The sequence below is a fragment of the Cynocephalus volans genome, chromosome 3 (genome assembly GCF_027409185.1).
Source record: "Cynocephalus volans isolate mCynVol1 chromosome 3, mCynVol1.pri, whole genome shotgun sequence".
Lineage (NCBI taxonomy): Eukaryota > Metazoa > Chordata > Mammalia > Dermoptera > Cynocephalidae > Cynocephalus > Cynocephalus volans.
The window spans coordinates 105,701,101-105,717,062 of NC_084462.1; the positions used below are offsets into that span (position 1 = coordinate 105,701,101).

General features: G+C 39.4%; 1 protein-coding gene and 1 non-coding gene across 2 annotated transcripts in view; both read right to left on the reverse strand.

The window, feature by feature from the left end:
* LOC134372657 (thyroid receptor-interacting protein 11-like) overlaps nucleotides 1-15,962 on the reverse strand; it is a 338,384-nt gene that overhangs the window by 237,784 nt on the left and 84,638 nt on the right.
* On the reverse strand, nucleotides 1,053-1,125 carry TRNAT-UGU (transfer RNA threonine (anticodon UGU)). Its single transcript has one exon. It is a non-coding gene; the product is annotated as a tRNA-Thr (tRNA).

The window sequence follows — 15,962 nt, forward strand, 5'->3', positions numbered from 1 at the left end:
CTCTTGCGTCCAGAGCTCTGGAGACAACCCTTTTAGAGTGGATGCTCCCGTTTCGCTGAGGGGCTTCCAAGCAGAGCCAACGCGTGGGCTCTTCACGGACGCCCCTAGATTCCGTGCATCCCAAGGCCGCACATCCTCTGCTCGCCCGGACTGTTGGCCTCACTGAGCGCGCTGGCCCGGGGCTCCATGGCATGGCTGTGTGCGGATGGGGGGCGTGGGGACGGGCACCCAACCGGTGGAGAATGGAGTCGAAGCGGTGGGAAACACGATTTTGACCGTGCAAACGGCGAGCCGGGGAGAGGGGCGGGCTTGGGGCTCAGGCCTGGGGCCGCCTCCTCTCTCCCTTCCTGCGCTCGCCTCCCAATTTGGGCGCGTGGGCGCGGGCGAGCTGCATCGCTCTTCCGCTTCCACGTCCGCAGGCTCGGGGTAGGGAGAAAATGTGGGGTGTAATACGTATGGGTAAACGCAATGTTCCTGAGAGAATTCGCTTTTCGGGAAAATGTTTTTAGTTGATTCAGACAGGAAGCCACAATTTTTTTGAGTCAATATTAAATTTAGTGACCCAAGTCTCGCCAAAGTGCGGGCCCTTAAAACTCTACCGAAACCCGAAACCTTGCCGGACAGCGTACATCTCCTGGACGCCTGGCCAGAAAGGCTGTCGCCGGCCCTTCCGCTTTAGGGAGGGGGGACCTTCTCGACTCCAAATCTGCCCAGAGCCAGTCCTTAAAGAGTTTGACCCCACTGTCTCCCCTGGCAGCCGTAATTGCCCGCTCGGGCGCTGCAGGCTCGGAGCACTGGTTCCAGCAGCCAGCAGAGCTCTCGCCGCGGGTGCGCACACTCAGGGCGCCCGCGGAGGTTGTCCGCATTCCAGGCCGCAAAGCAGCACTTGCGCACTGGTAGTCGAATCTAAAAGGAAGCGGGTTAGGCTCTGTGGGTGTTTATTCCGGAAGTGTAGACTGCGGCGAGAACCTATAATTAGCCAAATGTCCTCAGGCTTGGTTAAGGGTAACGAAGAGAAGAAAAGAGTCTGAGAAAACTGGGGAAGGGACGGGAGGCCCCAGCGAGATTTGAACTCACGACCCCTGGTTTACAAGACCAGTGCTCTAACCCCTGAGCAATAGGGCCCTGTGAAGTACTTGCTTCTTTCTTTCGTAGATAAGGAAGATTTTCGCTTGGCTTTTACTAGCCTATTTAAGTGTTGGAAGTCAACACAACCCCGACGTCGTTTTGGTCCATTTCCAAACAATATTACTGGATTCAGTCTGCAAGCTCTTTCTGGTCTTGCCTGGGATGGGGCCATGTGGAGCCCAGTGACGGGGACCACCACTATCCTAAGACTGGAGAATTCTACCCAACCCTGCACAGTCTAACACAGAGAAAAAAATATTTCCCCCCTTCAGATTGTGAAATCCGGCATAGAGGAAAAAGCCTAGCGCTTGTCTCAGCTGAAACTGCCACACCCACATTTGGTTTTCTCCTTGACTCAGGACTTCCATGGACCTGGAAACGCCTACCTCTTCCAAGTTGCTTAGGCATAGGGACTTTTCTCACAGCTCTGAGTTTCAGCACCAGAGCAGACATTCATTAATTCGTTATTTAATTCATTGCTTCATTCAACCAACACTGAATTCCAATTCTGTGCGAGGCTCTGTACTAGGAATTAGGGATCCAGATACGATATTTATCCTGAAATCAGTGTCATAGACTTGTGGAACAAAAGAACTTTAATTTTCATGAAAGAAAACTATAAAAAGTAGCTGTGCCAGGTGTGAATGGGAGGTGGCCATGCCAAGGTCTACAAACTTACAAAGTGAGCCATCCGGAGGAGCCTTCAGGAGGGTATGGGCTTGAGCTGCAATATGAAGGGATGTTAAGACTTAGCCAAGTTTTGGGGCAGGGTGATCCCTGCTAGAAGAATATTATAAGCAAAGTCCGAGAGACTGAGGCATTTAAAGGGCCACAGTAGAGCACTGGCTGGGGCAGATGCCCAGCCTCCTGGAAGTGAGCGTGGGTGAGAAGACAGGTGTGTAGGGGACAAGAATGAAGTTCGGCCTGTTTAAAAACAGAAAACGGAAAATAACCAGGCATGCATTGCAGAATGAGTTGAAAGGAGGAGAAACCAGAGTTAGGAACACCAGAGACTGGCCATGGTGCAGATGCTCAAACATAAATCTGCAAAAGGGTAACAGTTATGAGACCGGAAAGGAAGAAATGAATGAGAGAGATAGGTAAGGGGGTTCTTCTGAACTTAGATATGAAATACAATAAAGAGGAAAGAGAGAGGACTCTTAAAAATACCTTGAAACAGCAAGATGATACTTGAAGGAAAATAAGTCTACCTCTTCAGGGTGTCTGGAGAGGGGTGAAGTGCTAGGATTTAGGTGGACTGAATTTGAGGTGAGGATGGAATAGTTCATGGGAACTGTACAACAGCCAGAATACCCCTGTGTCTAGAATTCCATGGATTGATAGTTCAAGGTTAGATCAAATTGTTATTGGAAGAGAAGGTCTGGGGAGGTGGGATAGCTGATGTCAACCCTGTCCTCTACCAGGGTCATGACTCCTCTGCAGGAAAGAATTCAAGAGCAGAGTCAGAGTAGAAAGTGAAAACAGGTTTAATGTAAAGAATAAGAAATTCATGCTTCACAGGCAAAGTCTAGACTGGCTGGAGAGTGAGCAGCAACTTTGCTTTATCCTAGCTTCAAACTTTTACATCTGGCTCTCTATACATATTCATGCTATCCATGAATATTCAGCTATGGGGGTGGTTCCCAGTCTCATAACTCTTATGTAAACGCTAGCCTTTCACATGCTGCGTTTGTTTCTTTTGGAGCATGCTCAATAGTAAAATTCTATCATGTACACCAAGTATATTTTAAAATATACTAGATGCTTTCTAGTGCCTTCAATGGAAGGTCATTCAAGGACAAACTCTTTTTTACTGAGCATGCTTGACCACTGAAATTGCTCAAAGTTTCTTCTTGCAGTCTCAATCTTCCCCTGTTGTGCTTGAAAATAGGTGCAACATTCAACAGTAACTCAAGGCCAGAAAGGAGTGTCTGAGACCTAGGGGAGTGGTTTGAAACTCAGGGGTGAGGCCTGGGACCCAGACTCAGGGAAACAGAGCACCTCCTATCTCGAAATTACATAAGATATTGATTGAGTTAGAGCCTGTAAGAGTTAGGAGCTCTTAAAGGAAGAGAGTACAAAAGAAAACAGAGGAGGCCTGAACACAAGTTTTCTGAGTAGCCCCATTATAGGCATTTTTTTGTATCCCTGTCGTATGTCATATTAGTGGCTGTCAAACATCTTTTAAACATTCTCCTTACATTTGGTAATTTCACATAAGTTAGTCCTTTCAAGAAAACTTGCTTTCCCAGCTTGCAGCTGACAGTGGACATGTGACCTAGCTTCCACCAATCAGATGCATCCAGAAAAGATTTCAATTTAGAAGTGTAAAACAGGAGTAAATGATCCCATAGGGAAAACCCATGTTTTTTCAAATATAGTATAGGTGTCAAAGTTTGGATGTGAGTTTTCTTAAATCAATAGACTGTTGTTTTTCTTTAGTTCTGGAAAATTCTCAGTCATAGTATTAGTTTGCTAGGGCTGCCATAACAAAATACCATAGACTAGATGGCTTAAATAACTGAAATTTATTTTCTTACAGTTCTGGAGGTCAGAAATCCAAGATAGAGGTGTCAGCAGACAATTCTTCTGAAGGTTCTCTCTTTGGCTTACAGATGGCCACCCTCTTGCTGCCTTTTGACATAGTTTGTCCCTCTGTCTGTGCACACTCCTAGTGTCTCTCTTTGTGTCCAAATTTTCTCTTCTTATAGGACACCAGTTGGACTGAATTAGGGCCTACTCTAACAGCCTCATTTAACTTAATGACCTATATAAAGGCTTTATCTCCAGTACAGTCACATTCTGAGGTACTGGGGGTTAGGGATTTAACATGAATATGGGTGGGGGGACACATTTCAGGCCCAAATAGCCATTATCTTCTCATATATTATTTTGCTCTATCTTTTCTCTTTTTGGAACTGAAATTAAACATATTAGAGCTTCATACCCTGTCCTCTGCTCCTTTTAACTCCTTGATCATATTTTTTTTGTCTTTTTGTCTCTCCCTGTTGCATTCTGGATAACATTTACTTACCTATAATACTGTTCATTAATTCTTGCTACAGCTGTGTTTAATCAGCTGTTAAAAATTACATTGTAATTTTCAATTCTAGAACTTCTACTTGATTCTTTTTCAAAACTGCTAGGCCAAATTTAGTGATTTTCTGTTCCTTGAAGATATTTTCCAGCTTTTAAAAAATTTCTTTAAACATAGTCTAGTTGTTTTAATATCTATAACTTATAATCCTAATATCATTTTTATTCTATCTGTTGTTTATGTTGATTCTTACTCATATGGCTTTGTTTCCTTGTGTAATTTGTCGTTTTTGAATGTGTACTGCTCAATGTCTTTGCAAAATTACAAGTGAATTTTGAGGTGAATTTTGGGGGCCAAGGTGAAGGTTATCTTCCTTTAAAAAAACATTACTTTTGTTTCTCTTAGGAACCTCAAGCTCTATCAGCCCAAGAGTAACCTAAAGAAAGTTCATGGCCAGGCTTTCCATAGATCTCCAAGATATGTAAACTCAAGCTGCAAATTAGGGAGAATGCTGACTTGTGTCACAGCTTCACAGGAAAAGTCCTCACCCTTCCTATTTTCCCTTACTAAGCTCAACTGATTTCTGCTGAGCTCCACAGTAATTACTGGAAGTGGGAGAAAAGACATAGATTTACTTCTTGTCCACCCTTACCTTGTAGAAATAGCTCTTTGGAGTCCCAACTTAATATTGGGCAGGTGTCTTACTAGACTTCCCACCTTTGATGGGTGCTGGGTCCCAACATCTGACCCTCTTGTTTCTCCTGCCCAAATAAGCTGCCAGCTCTGTTGCCCAACTTTGCAGGAATTAGCAAATGTCTTCAAAGCTACAGAAGTCAATGCCCAGATACTTCCCTTAACTCTCTGGATTCCATTCTGGCCTATTAGTTGCTTACTACCATATTAACACTTTGATGCTTTTAAGGAGATTTGGTAAAATCTTATCCAATATTTTTTTTCTCATTTTTCCTCAAGGACAGTAGGTCTAAATGAATTAGCCCACCATTACTAGAAAGGAAATTGGAGTTGTAGCAGCTGTAACGTCAATCATATTCCACCACATATACTGAGCAGATAAAGCTTCACTATAAAGAGAGCATAAGGGAGAGAGTGGACAAAAAGGAGGAGCAGTGATTGCTAGAAAGGGAGCCTGAATACCTTCTTAGCCCCTAGTTCCAGTCCTCTCCAGAGGTTTGAGTGTATCCCATTCCTGGATTCTAAGAAACTTCCCTGAATCAACACAGAAATTCTCACTTTCAGTTTTAGCAAAGACTATTTTAACTTAAGTACTCTTAATAAGCACTGGATTTATTGTGTTAGTTAACACTCTCCATTACTGCCTTTATCTTCTAATATACAGATCAACATTTATCAAATGGCAGTTATATATTGGCAACAGATTGCCCTGTACGGATCTCCGTTCCAGTCAATTTAGTCTACTTATAATTCCCCAAATATAACGCAAACCTTTTCAATTCTGATAATTTGCTTATTATTTCTTCAACTAGAATGATTTCCCATTTCTCCATGCCTATCAAACACTATTTACCCTACAGAGACCATCTCAGTGTTCTCATTCACAGTGACTTTACTGCTCACTCAGGTTGATTTCATTTATACTCTCCTGTAAGCCCATGACACGTTTTTTATCTTTGTTTTCCCTTCCTCTTCATTCCCACTCTCAAGATACTGAACAGGACATATGCAATAGAGGTGACCCATGGTACCCAGAAGTAAGCACCAAGACTGACATTACATATTCAGCATCACACTTTATGCACATATATTCAATCAATTATAAAGTCCTCAAATTGTTCTGCTCTCCTCATACTTTTTCATCATATGCGAGAGACTGTCAAAAGATAATGCACATTTTAATTCTATTTTTAAAATTTTCCAGAACTGCTTCTGAATTGTGATTTCCCATCTATCCTTATGTCCATCTTTTTGAAAATGGTACAAAAGATATACAAAGAAGGAACTGAATGAGAAGGGAAAGAAGGGAAGGGGACTCTACGTCACTTAGTTATAGACTGTTTTATTTTGTTTCTAGAATCATGTGCACTAGTACAGCATCCTCAGCTTACAAGCTCAGCTCCTTGAGAAGCAGGTTGTATAGCTCATACTTCTGGGTTCAAAACACCTGACAAAGTGAACAGCACATATCAGGGCAAGAATAAATACTTAAAACGGAGAGCAAACAAATGCCTAGGCAAGTGCAGAGAAAATGGGAAATTACTAATCACAGAAATCTAAAACATTGTAAAAACTTTTAGTTTCTTCTTCTCGGAGTTCTTGGTAAAACAAGCACTAAAAATCTCTACAGGCCTTTCAGCTCTCATATAGTTTAAGTATAAATTCCAGGAAGCCAGTTTGAATTCAGGAGCCAATTCTCATATTTATGTGATCACTAAATGTTCTACCTGACACTAGTACAAAGATGAATGCCCCATTTACCTAACAGATACACAGAACATCTTAACAGAAAAAGGAGGAAGTTGCCTGAAAATAAACATATGATTAGTTATTGAGAATGCAAACCTCTAATATCCTCAACAAAATACCAGGTAGAATCAATTTAATGTGCATACGCATTCAGCCCTGCTAGGACAGGTTTTCTCTGAAAAATGTCTGACCTCCTTTCTCAGGCCAGTTGAAACCAATCTCAGGTTTCAGACCCTCAAGGAGACACACTTTCCACTGAGAGAAGCCCCATTCTGTCCTGTTAAGTGGGTGAACAATCAGGTCTAGGCAAGCAGGGCATCCCCTGAGGGGAGGCCTAGGGAGGTTTCCTTGGATCTCAGCTTCTTCAAGACTCTGCTTGCCCAAGGCCTGGATGCAATGGACTTTAATCCAGAAAAGATTGAGCTTAATTACAGGATTTGAGCAAAAGAGATTTTGCATATTTTTAGCCCTGAATAATACGAGGAAACCAAGATTGTGTGATGTGAGAAGATCAAATAAAGGTATAGTAAAGAACATCACAAAACTTCCCAGAAACTTTGCCTAAGATGCATGGCAATGGAAATGCATGCCCTTTAAAAGATGTGCTGTTCAGTTCACAAGTCTCACCTGGGGCCCCAGGGGTCCCAGGTTCAAAACTGCACAATCCCACCTTGCTAAATGGACAAAAAACAATGGTGAATTCCAAGTCTTCATCTCCACATTTCATTAGTCCCCATATCCCCCTTTAGGACTCAATAACCTTGTAAGACCATCTTGTCTCATTTAGTATTTTCTTAAGAGATTTGAATTTTGCAGTACTCTGAACATATAACAGAGAACAGTGGCATATATCCTTGGATAGCTTGGCCAGAAGAGGGGATGACAGTCGTGCTTATTGTGCAGCTATCCTTGGGCTACTGATTCCATTTTTTAACAGGCTGGAGATGGGTTTCAACTGACTTCCTACAAAAGCTGATTATTTGTCTTCTAAAGGAATTCTTTTAAAAATTGAAAAGTTAAGCTCTACCCTATAAACACTTGCCTGGTGCCCAGGAATCCTTGCTGACTTATTCTGCCTCCCATAATCCTACAGACTACTTTGGGCTCTGGAAAAGCTTTCTCCTGCTACCCCCGTTCAGACTTCTAGTATGTCTTCTTATCCTCTTGCTTTTGATTTCTTCATCCCTGCACTGCTCACACCTGCCCACCTTTATTGCTATCAGGATAATTTTGCAAGTACTGCTCTCAGACAAATGAAGCACATGCCTGGAGGGGTGGACATCTCCTTAGGGAAGAATATTTACTGATGGGACTGATGATTTTAAATATGAAAAAGCGAAAATTTGAGGGACATCATCACCATCCTCAAATAATTGACATGCTGCCATGAGAAAAGCTGAAATAAAATTATTCTTTGTGGTAACAGAGAACCAACTCTCAAGTTACAGAAAAAAAAATATATATATATACATATATATATATGGATGTGTGTATGCATATTTGTATATGATATATATGTATATGTGTGTATGTATATATCATACATATTATATAAGATGCATAGTTATATATATGCAAATACACCCATATATATGTATGTATACATATATGCACGTGTATATATATTCTCAGTTTTTATGTCAAGTCCCTAGAGGTGAATGCCAGCCACACTGCAGGCTCAGTGCCAAACTAAGGGGTTTGATATTTTACTTCTCGCCTTCCCCTATATCCAATCCATTTGAATTGAAGTAATTTTTAATTCCTTCCTGACTTTCCCCTTGGCTTCAAGGACCACTTTAAATACAAGGGATGATCAGAAAGACCCAACATATCTGGAGATACCTGAAATGGACTGAAAAGAAGTTCACAGGAATAGTTGGGTGGGTATGAAAAGGTTTTTTATTCTCTCCAGAATGAGTTTGCCTCAGGGCAAAGAGTTTAACTCCATTGGAATCCACAGCTGCCCTGAAACTAGAGAGGTCAGAGTGAGATTTCTCCAGCAAAGAAATTGGGATTATTGGTAGTATTGGGTCCTAACATGTGGACTGATCGGAAATAGAGATGAAGACTTGGGAAGTTGCTGTTGTTTGAGAGATCAAGGGAACTTAACAAGATTGAAGGAAGCAAGATCAATATACAAAACTCAGTTGAATTTCTATATTCTAACAATAAACAATCAAAAATAGAAATTTTAAAAATTCCAATTACAGTAACAACAAAAATGTGAAATACTTAGGGATAAATCTGACAAAAGATGTGCAAGACATACACACTGAAAATTGCAAATATTTATAAAATTGAAGAAGACCTAAGTAAATGAAGAAGTATACACTGTTTCACAAGTCAGAAAACTTAATATTGTTAAAATGTCAACTCCCTTCAATTGATGCATAGATTCAATGAATCCCAATCAAAATCCCAAAGGGATTTTTATAGAAATTGATAAATTAATTCTAAAATTCATATGTGAAAGCAAAGGGCCTTGAATAACTAAAACAACTTTGAAAAAAAAAAAGTTGGAGAACTAACACTACTTGATTTCAAAACTTGTTGTAAAGCTACAATAATTCAGTGTGATGTTGCTGTAAGTATAGACAGATCTACAGAAGAGAATAGAGTACAAAAACAGACCCATGCACAGATGAACAACTAATTTCTAACTAACGTACAAAAGCAATTTAGTAAAGAAAGACTAATTTTTTCAACAAATGATGCTGGAATAATTGGATATCCATGTGTAAAAAAATGAACTTCAATCCTCCCTCACACCATATATAAAAATTAACTAAAAATCAATAGGTCTAATGAAAAAAACCTAAAACTATAAAACTTCTGTAAAAAAGTAGGAAAAAATTTTATAACCTGGAGTAAGGTAAAGATTTTTTAGATATAGTTTCAAAAGCATAATTCATAAAAAAGTGATAAATTAAATGGAATTTTAATTAAAATTTTCCACTCTTCTAAAGACATGTTTAAGATAATGAGAAGCAAACCACAGCCTGGAGGAAAATACTTGCCAATCACATACCTGAAAAGAACTTGTATCCAGAATACATATATTTTTTTTTAAACTCTAGAAATTCAATAATAAGAAAGCAAACAACCTGTTTGAAAAGTGGGCAAAAAGATTTGACCATACACTTCACACACACAAAACATATATGAATGGCAATTTAGCACATAAAAACATGCTCAGCATCATTAGTCGTTAGGGAAATGCAAATTAAAACCACAATGTGATACCACTATAGAGCTGTTACACCACTGGTGGAAGTGTAAAATAGTACACCCAGCTTACAATAGTACTGTACGATTTTGTGGTACAACCTCTTTGGAAAACAGTTGCCAATTTCTTAAAAAGTTACATGTACACATCATACAGTCATTTCCCTCTTAGGTATTAACCCAAGAGAAATGAAAGCACATGCCCATACAAAGCCTTGTACACAAATATTCTTAGCAGCTTTATTTGTAGTAGCCCCAAACTGGAAACAATTCAAATGTTCACCAAATGAATGGATTAACAAATTGTGGTATAACCACACAATGGAATACTACTCAGCAATAAAGAGAAATCACACATTGATACATGCAACAACACGAATAAGTATCAAAATAATTATTCTGAGTGCAAAAAGTCAGACAAAAAAATATGTAGTGTATAATTCCATCTATATACAGTCCTAGAAAATGCCTAGAGATTGCCTCGGACAAGGAAGGATGGAAAAGAAAAATTACAAAAGGTCAAGAGGAGAGTTTTGTGAATGATGATTATCTTGATTATGGTGATGGTCTCACAGTTGTATACATATATCAAAACTTATAAAATTGTACACTTTAAATTTATTCAGTTTATGGTGTGCCAATTATACTTCAGTAAAGCTGCTTTTTTCAAAAAAGAGAGTTTACCTGGGATTTGAATGGTAGTGGGGATGTAGAGGGAAACTCAAACCTCAAATGAGAATCATTTCCTTGGATTAAAGAACCAAAGAGCCAAGGACTAGTTAAATCTTAGTCTTTTAAAGGACATGCATTTCCACCCCTACTCACACCATGCCCACACAGTTTTTCTGGGGACGCTTATGGTATTCTTTTCTTTGCTTTTTATTCATTCTTCTTCCAATATTGTCTGAACATGTTTTTCTCACGCTCAGTACTGAACACTTGATATATCTTTTCCTCATTCTGTAAGTAAGGTCAACCTCTAAGGATGGAAAACCATCACAGCCAGTCGCTGGGCAAACAGAGCCCTCTGGAAGCTGAAATCCAAGGAACCTTCCCTTTGCTTCCCCTCAGGATCCACTCAACTTTTGTGGCTCAAGAGCTGATAGGGTTGGAATAATGATTACACCCAAGATAACCCTGCACTTCAGCCAAAGAAAAGTCAATGGGAAGAAGGCATTGGTCACCTATTCAGCAGATTAAGTGGGGCTTCTTTGAGTCAAAAGTATGTCTTCTTGAGGCTCTGGCATCACACATTGGCCTGAGAAGGGAGGTCAAGCATTTTTCAGAGAAATCTCCCCTAGTAGGGCTGAATACATGTGTTAAACTACTTCTAGGAGATATTTTGTTGAAGAGCTTTAACTTCAAGGTAGGAGTCCTCAACATGTAGCCATATATTTACTTTCCCATTTTTCTGTAAAGATGCTGTGTATGTGTGTGTGTGTGTGTGTGAGAGAGAGAGAGAGAGAGAGAGAGAAAGACAGAAACAGAGAGAGACAGAGAGAGAGAATGTGCATGCATTGGTTAAGGGCAGAGATAACTCTGGTCTAGTTTCAGTTTTAACACTTAGTGAATACACACCAAAAAAATAAGAACTAACACCTGAATTCAGACTTATTTCCTAGAACTCATACTCATACAATATCAGAAGTAGAGGAAAATTAGAGATTACTCATGAATTCCAGGATGAGGGATCTAAGGAATTCCATAGTGTTCCATGTCTCCATGGGTAGTATTTTCTTTTCATTCTGCATGCCCATGCACTTCTTTGATACCCCTACAACAAATTTAATGACATCCTTGAATTGTGCAGCACAATGTGCTAGGTATGAGGGTATTTCAAAAAGTTCTTGGAAAAATAGAATTAAAAGAGAATATGAATCTTTCCATGAACTTTTTGAAGTACCCTTGTATTCTGGAGACAAAGAAGTATAAACTACACAACTGCTCTAAAGGAATTCAGGACATAGTTGAGAATGCCAGATGAGTATACATGAATCTGAGAACAAAGTAAAAGAACCAATAAGTGCTTTACCTCCTTTTCCTTCACATTCAGTACTTTGCTTATGTCTTTGCAAATTTTTAAAGAAGTGGACATTGAGATAGATGAAGAACCACAACTCTGTAGCATGCCTCAAATGTTTAAAAAATCATACATTTATTTTCTTTCCACAAATGGTAAAGACATGTAGGACGTTAAATAGAACTACTGGGTGAATTCATGACTGGAAAAAATATGTATGAAAAGACTGATGTTGAATGAGTTTTATTAGTCTGAAGGCTAACTTCTGAGTGTCATGGGCACCACCTCTGCCTGTGTCCTCTTCAGCATTTTGAGAACAGGGATAAAGTGAAGAGGAAAAACTGTTCAGGGATATACAAGGTGTCATGACAGTTCAAAAGAGTGAGGATATGATTTCTACCACAGGAAACAAAAAGGGTTCTCTAAAGAAAAATGAAACTCAGGTGGACTTTCTAAGACTTTAATAGGTGGGAATAGATGGGAAGGTATTCTAGATGCAGCGATCAGCATAAGCAAACACACACTCCTCAAACCTATGAGTACTTAAGGAATTTCTAGTAGAGCAACTCGTGTGGGGCATGTGATCTGTGAAGGGGCATATCAGTGGCCAAACCATAAATGTCATGCAATAAAAATGAACCATGGCTGGCCGGTTAGCTCAGTTGCCTGAAGCACAGCGTTGCTAACACCAAAGTCTTAGGATTGGTATCCCCTTACTGACCAGCCTCCAGGAAGAAAAAAAAATAAAAAAAACAATATTAAGTGATAATGTTGTGGTATACTCATTATGAGTAACTCTGCTATCACTGAAGATCTCTTTTGCCCCCCCAAATCAAAATCTTCTTATGTTAGCATAAAGTGAACAAGTGAAATTTATTATTTGGACAGAATAAGTTTCATAGAAACTAAGAAAGAGTATGTAGGCCAGACTCTGGGCATGAGGTAGAAGGGACTGGAAACAGGGGGCTGGTATCTAGGAGTCTCTCTCTAGCTATAACCTCTGCTCCTTTCTCTAAATGGGCTTTATTCTCCTGTGTTTCTTTTTGCAGACAGCTTTCCTTCACTGCTCTGAGATCCAAGGAATCTTCCCTTCACCTGCCCTCAGGAACCACTCAACTTTTGTGTCTCAAGAGCTGATAGGGTTAGAATAATGACCACACCTAAAATAGCCCTGGACTTTAGCCAAGGAAAAGTCAGGTGGAGAGCAGGTGGAAAGAAGGCAGAGAGGGAGGAAGAAAGAACAATCCCCACACCTTTAAAGTGTTAGGTCACTTTGCTAACAATACGGTATTTTGTTTCCAATTTCAGCATCCTTATTTATGAGTGAGATTGCTATAATGTTCCTTTCTTATACTGGCCTGTTGAGTTTTGGTATCAAGGTTAAACTAGCAACATAAAATAAGCTGACGAGTGTTTACACTTTTTCTATTCTCTGGAAGAATTTGTGGAAGTTTATTGTTTCTTGAATGTTTAGTATAAGACATTGTTGAACCATTTGGGTCTATAATATTTTCTACAGGAAGATTTTTGACTACTGATTCTATTTTTTAAATGATTTTGGTACAATTCAGATTTTCCATTTCTTCTTGAATCTCTCATCATGAAACATAACACATATATAGAAAAGCACATAAAGCATAAACATACTTCATAATGAATAATTGTAAGCTACATGTACATATAGTTGTCACCCAGGTCAAGAAATAGAGCATTGCCAATAACTTAAAAGCTACCCTCTATGTGTCATTTCCAAGTCACCAGCTGGTAAGAAAGTCTGAAAAATAGAGGTTTCAAAATTCCAGTGCCCTGTATGCAGAGAAGAAAAGGAAGAGCAAAAACGTGCTAAATAACAATAGAAAATATATGGCGAGACATTGTTGCTGCTACGTGCAATTTTGCTCCTGTGATGCTAAGGTCCAGCTCTGCCACCTTCAGCACAGCGACCCTAGCATATACAAAATCTTTCATGCCACTGCCTTATGTTTCTTATTCCTCTTTATCAGTCTCTTAGAAGCACCAGAGCCTAGGTCACATGCAGGACCTTTTTACCAAAGTTGGGGAAATATATTTCTTAACTTTGTAGACAGTGTAGTGCAGGAAGTCATACCCACAGGGTGTTGAAGTGAATGCTGAGTAAGCTACTCTCATATCCGCTAGAAACCCTAATTCACAACTTGGCACTCTTTTAGTATTTAAAAAATGCTTTGTATTAAATCTATGACATATTTCCCTTTTCTTTGATTCTTCTTTTTTTAAAATCCTCTCTTTGTCACTCTTGTCCTTGGTCTGAGTGACTCTGGAGTCTCTAAGAAAATTGCCCCTTAGTCTGATTTCAGTATTAACCTTAATGCAATGTGTGCTCTTTCATCATACCCAATCCTGTGGGCAAAATTGGGAACCACACTGTAGACATAATCCTCCAAGAAGAAAGAGGGGGAAAAGTTGTGGAGTTAGTCAGACTTGTGGGACTTTCAGACTACCAGAAAGATCACTGGTGATTCAAATTGCTCTGGATCACAAAAGATGGCAATTTATAAGACACCCATGAAGTTAAAATCCAGTGAGGAACATGCAAGAAAAAATTGATGTCTAGCTTTCACAACTTTGTCCCAATTTTTTCCCTTCATATTAGTTTCACAGACTTTATAGGAAGTGATACTCTGTTTAACAATGCTCTAGGATTGGATTTTTAAAAGGAAGGGAATGAGGAGTTCAGGCACAATCATAAAAAGATAATCACAATTTCTATGTCCTCTGCTGCCACCTTGGCTCCCTCTGTATATTCATTCCAACTTTTCTCTCTGCCTTTAACACTCCCAGCCCCTATTCTCTTGAGTGACTCCTACTCATCTTAATACCTAATTAGGAAAAACGCAAATGAATAAAACTCATGGCCTTTGTTGATTAATTAAGAGTTTAAGAAGCCAGTGCCTTTTGGGGGCCACCATGGTCTTCGGTCAGCTGTCATCTTTATAGTCTGGAAAATCAAGTTTTTCAGCACATGGCATAGTCAGAATTTTAGAAAACACTTCACATTTACACATTTGACAGAGATTCATACATAAAATGAATAAAAGAGAATCTTAATTAATTTGTAATCTAAAAAAACTATCAGTTTGGACTATGTACTAAGATTCCCTCATTGTCACATTCCCTTTACATGAACAAATTTACAAAGGAACATGTAGTAGATATTTGTTATTATTTTTCTGGGCCCAGCTCCTATACTGGGAAAATTCCCTACCTTACCAGTCATGTTGAGAAGCATAACTTCTTCACTATAATAGAAGCTGAAAATTCCACATATTCATTTCCCCCTCTTGTTCAAATGCACCTCTACAGTTTTTGAATTAGAAGCTAGTGTTTAAAGAAAGGAGGAATCTTAAAGATGATTTTCTAGTGGGAGCAGCAGTTGCAGAAAGATCCAATTCCATGGACAGCTAATTACCATCAACATGTTGCTGGGGGTTATAAAGGATCAGAGCAAGGAGAGTTGGTGGCACGATATTAATGACTAACATCAATGTGATTAAAGACTAATTTATACTAAGAGGTTTTGTTGCTTGTAACCAAAGAATAGTGACTCGCATATACTCCAAATTTTAAACTTTTTTTATAGCCTTCACAAAGCATTTTCACATGCACTTGATCCTCACAATGACAACTTCAAAGAAGATATCTCTATCCCTAGTACACAAATGAGAAAATTAAGAATTAGTAAATTAAAATTAGTTGTCTAGGTACTTCCAAATGTGGCTAATGGGGTAGCTGGTATCAGACCTATACCCCTGTAATAATGAAATACAAAACTAGACAAAATATGAAGAACAGCTGCTATTAGACATTGGACAGCAGACAGAACAGGTCTCATAGAACTCAGGAAACTGTTGTACTTACTACTAGTTTATTGTAGCAAAAGAATACAAAGCAGAACCAGCCCAAGTAAGAGACACATAGGATGAGGTCTGAGAGGATCCCAAACAAAAAGCTTCTGTGTCCTCTCCCCGTGGAGCTGGGATGTATCATGCTCCTGGCGCATCGATGTTTGACAATATGCAGAGTATCGTCTACCAGGGAAGCTTATCTGAGCTTCAGTGTCCAGAGCTTTAT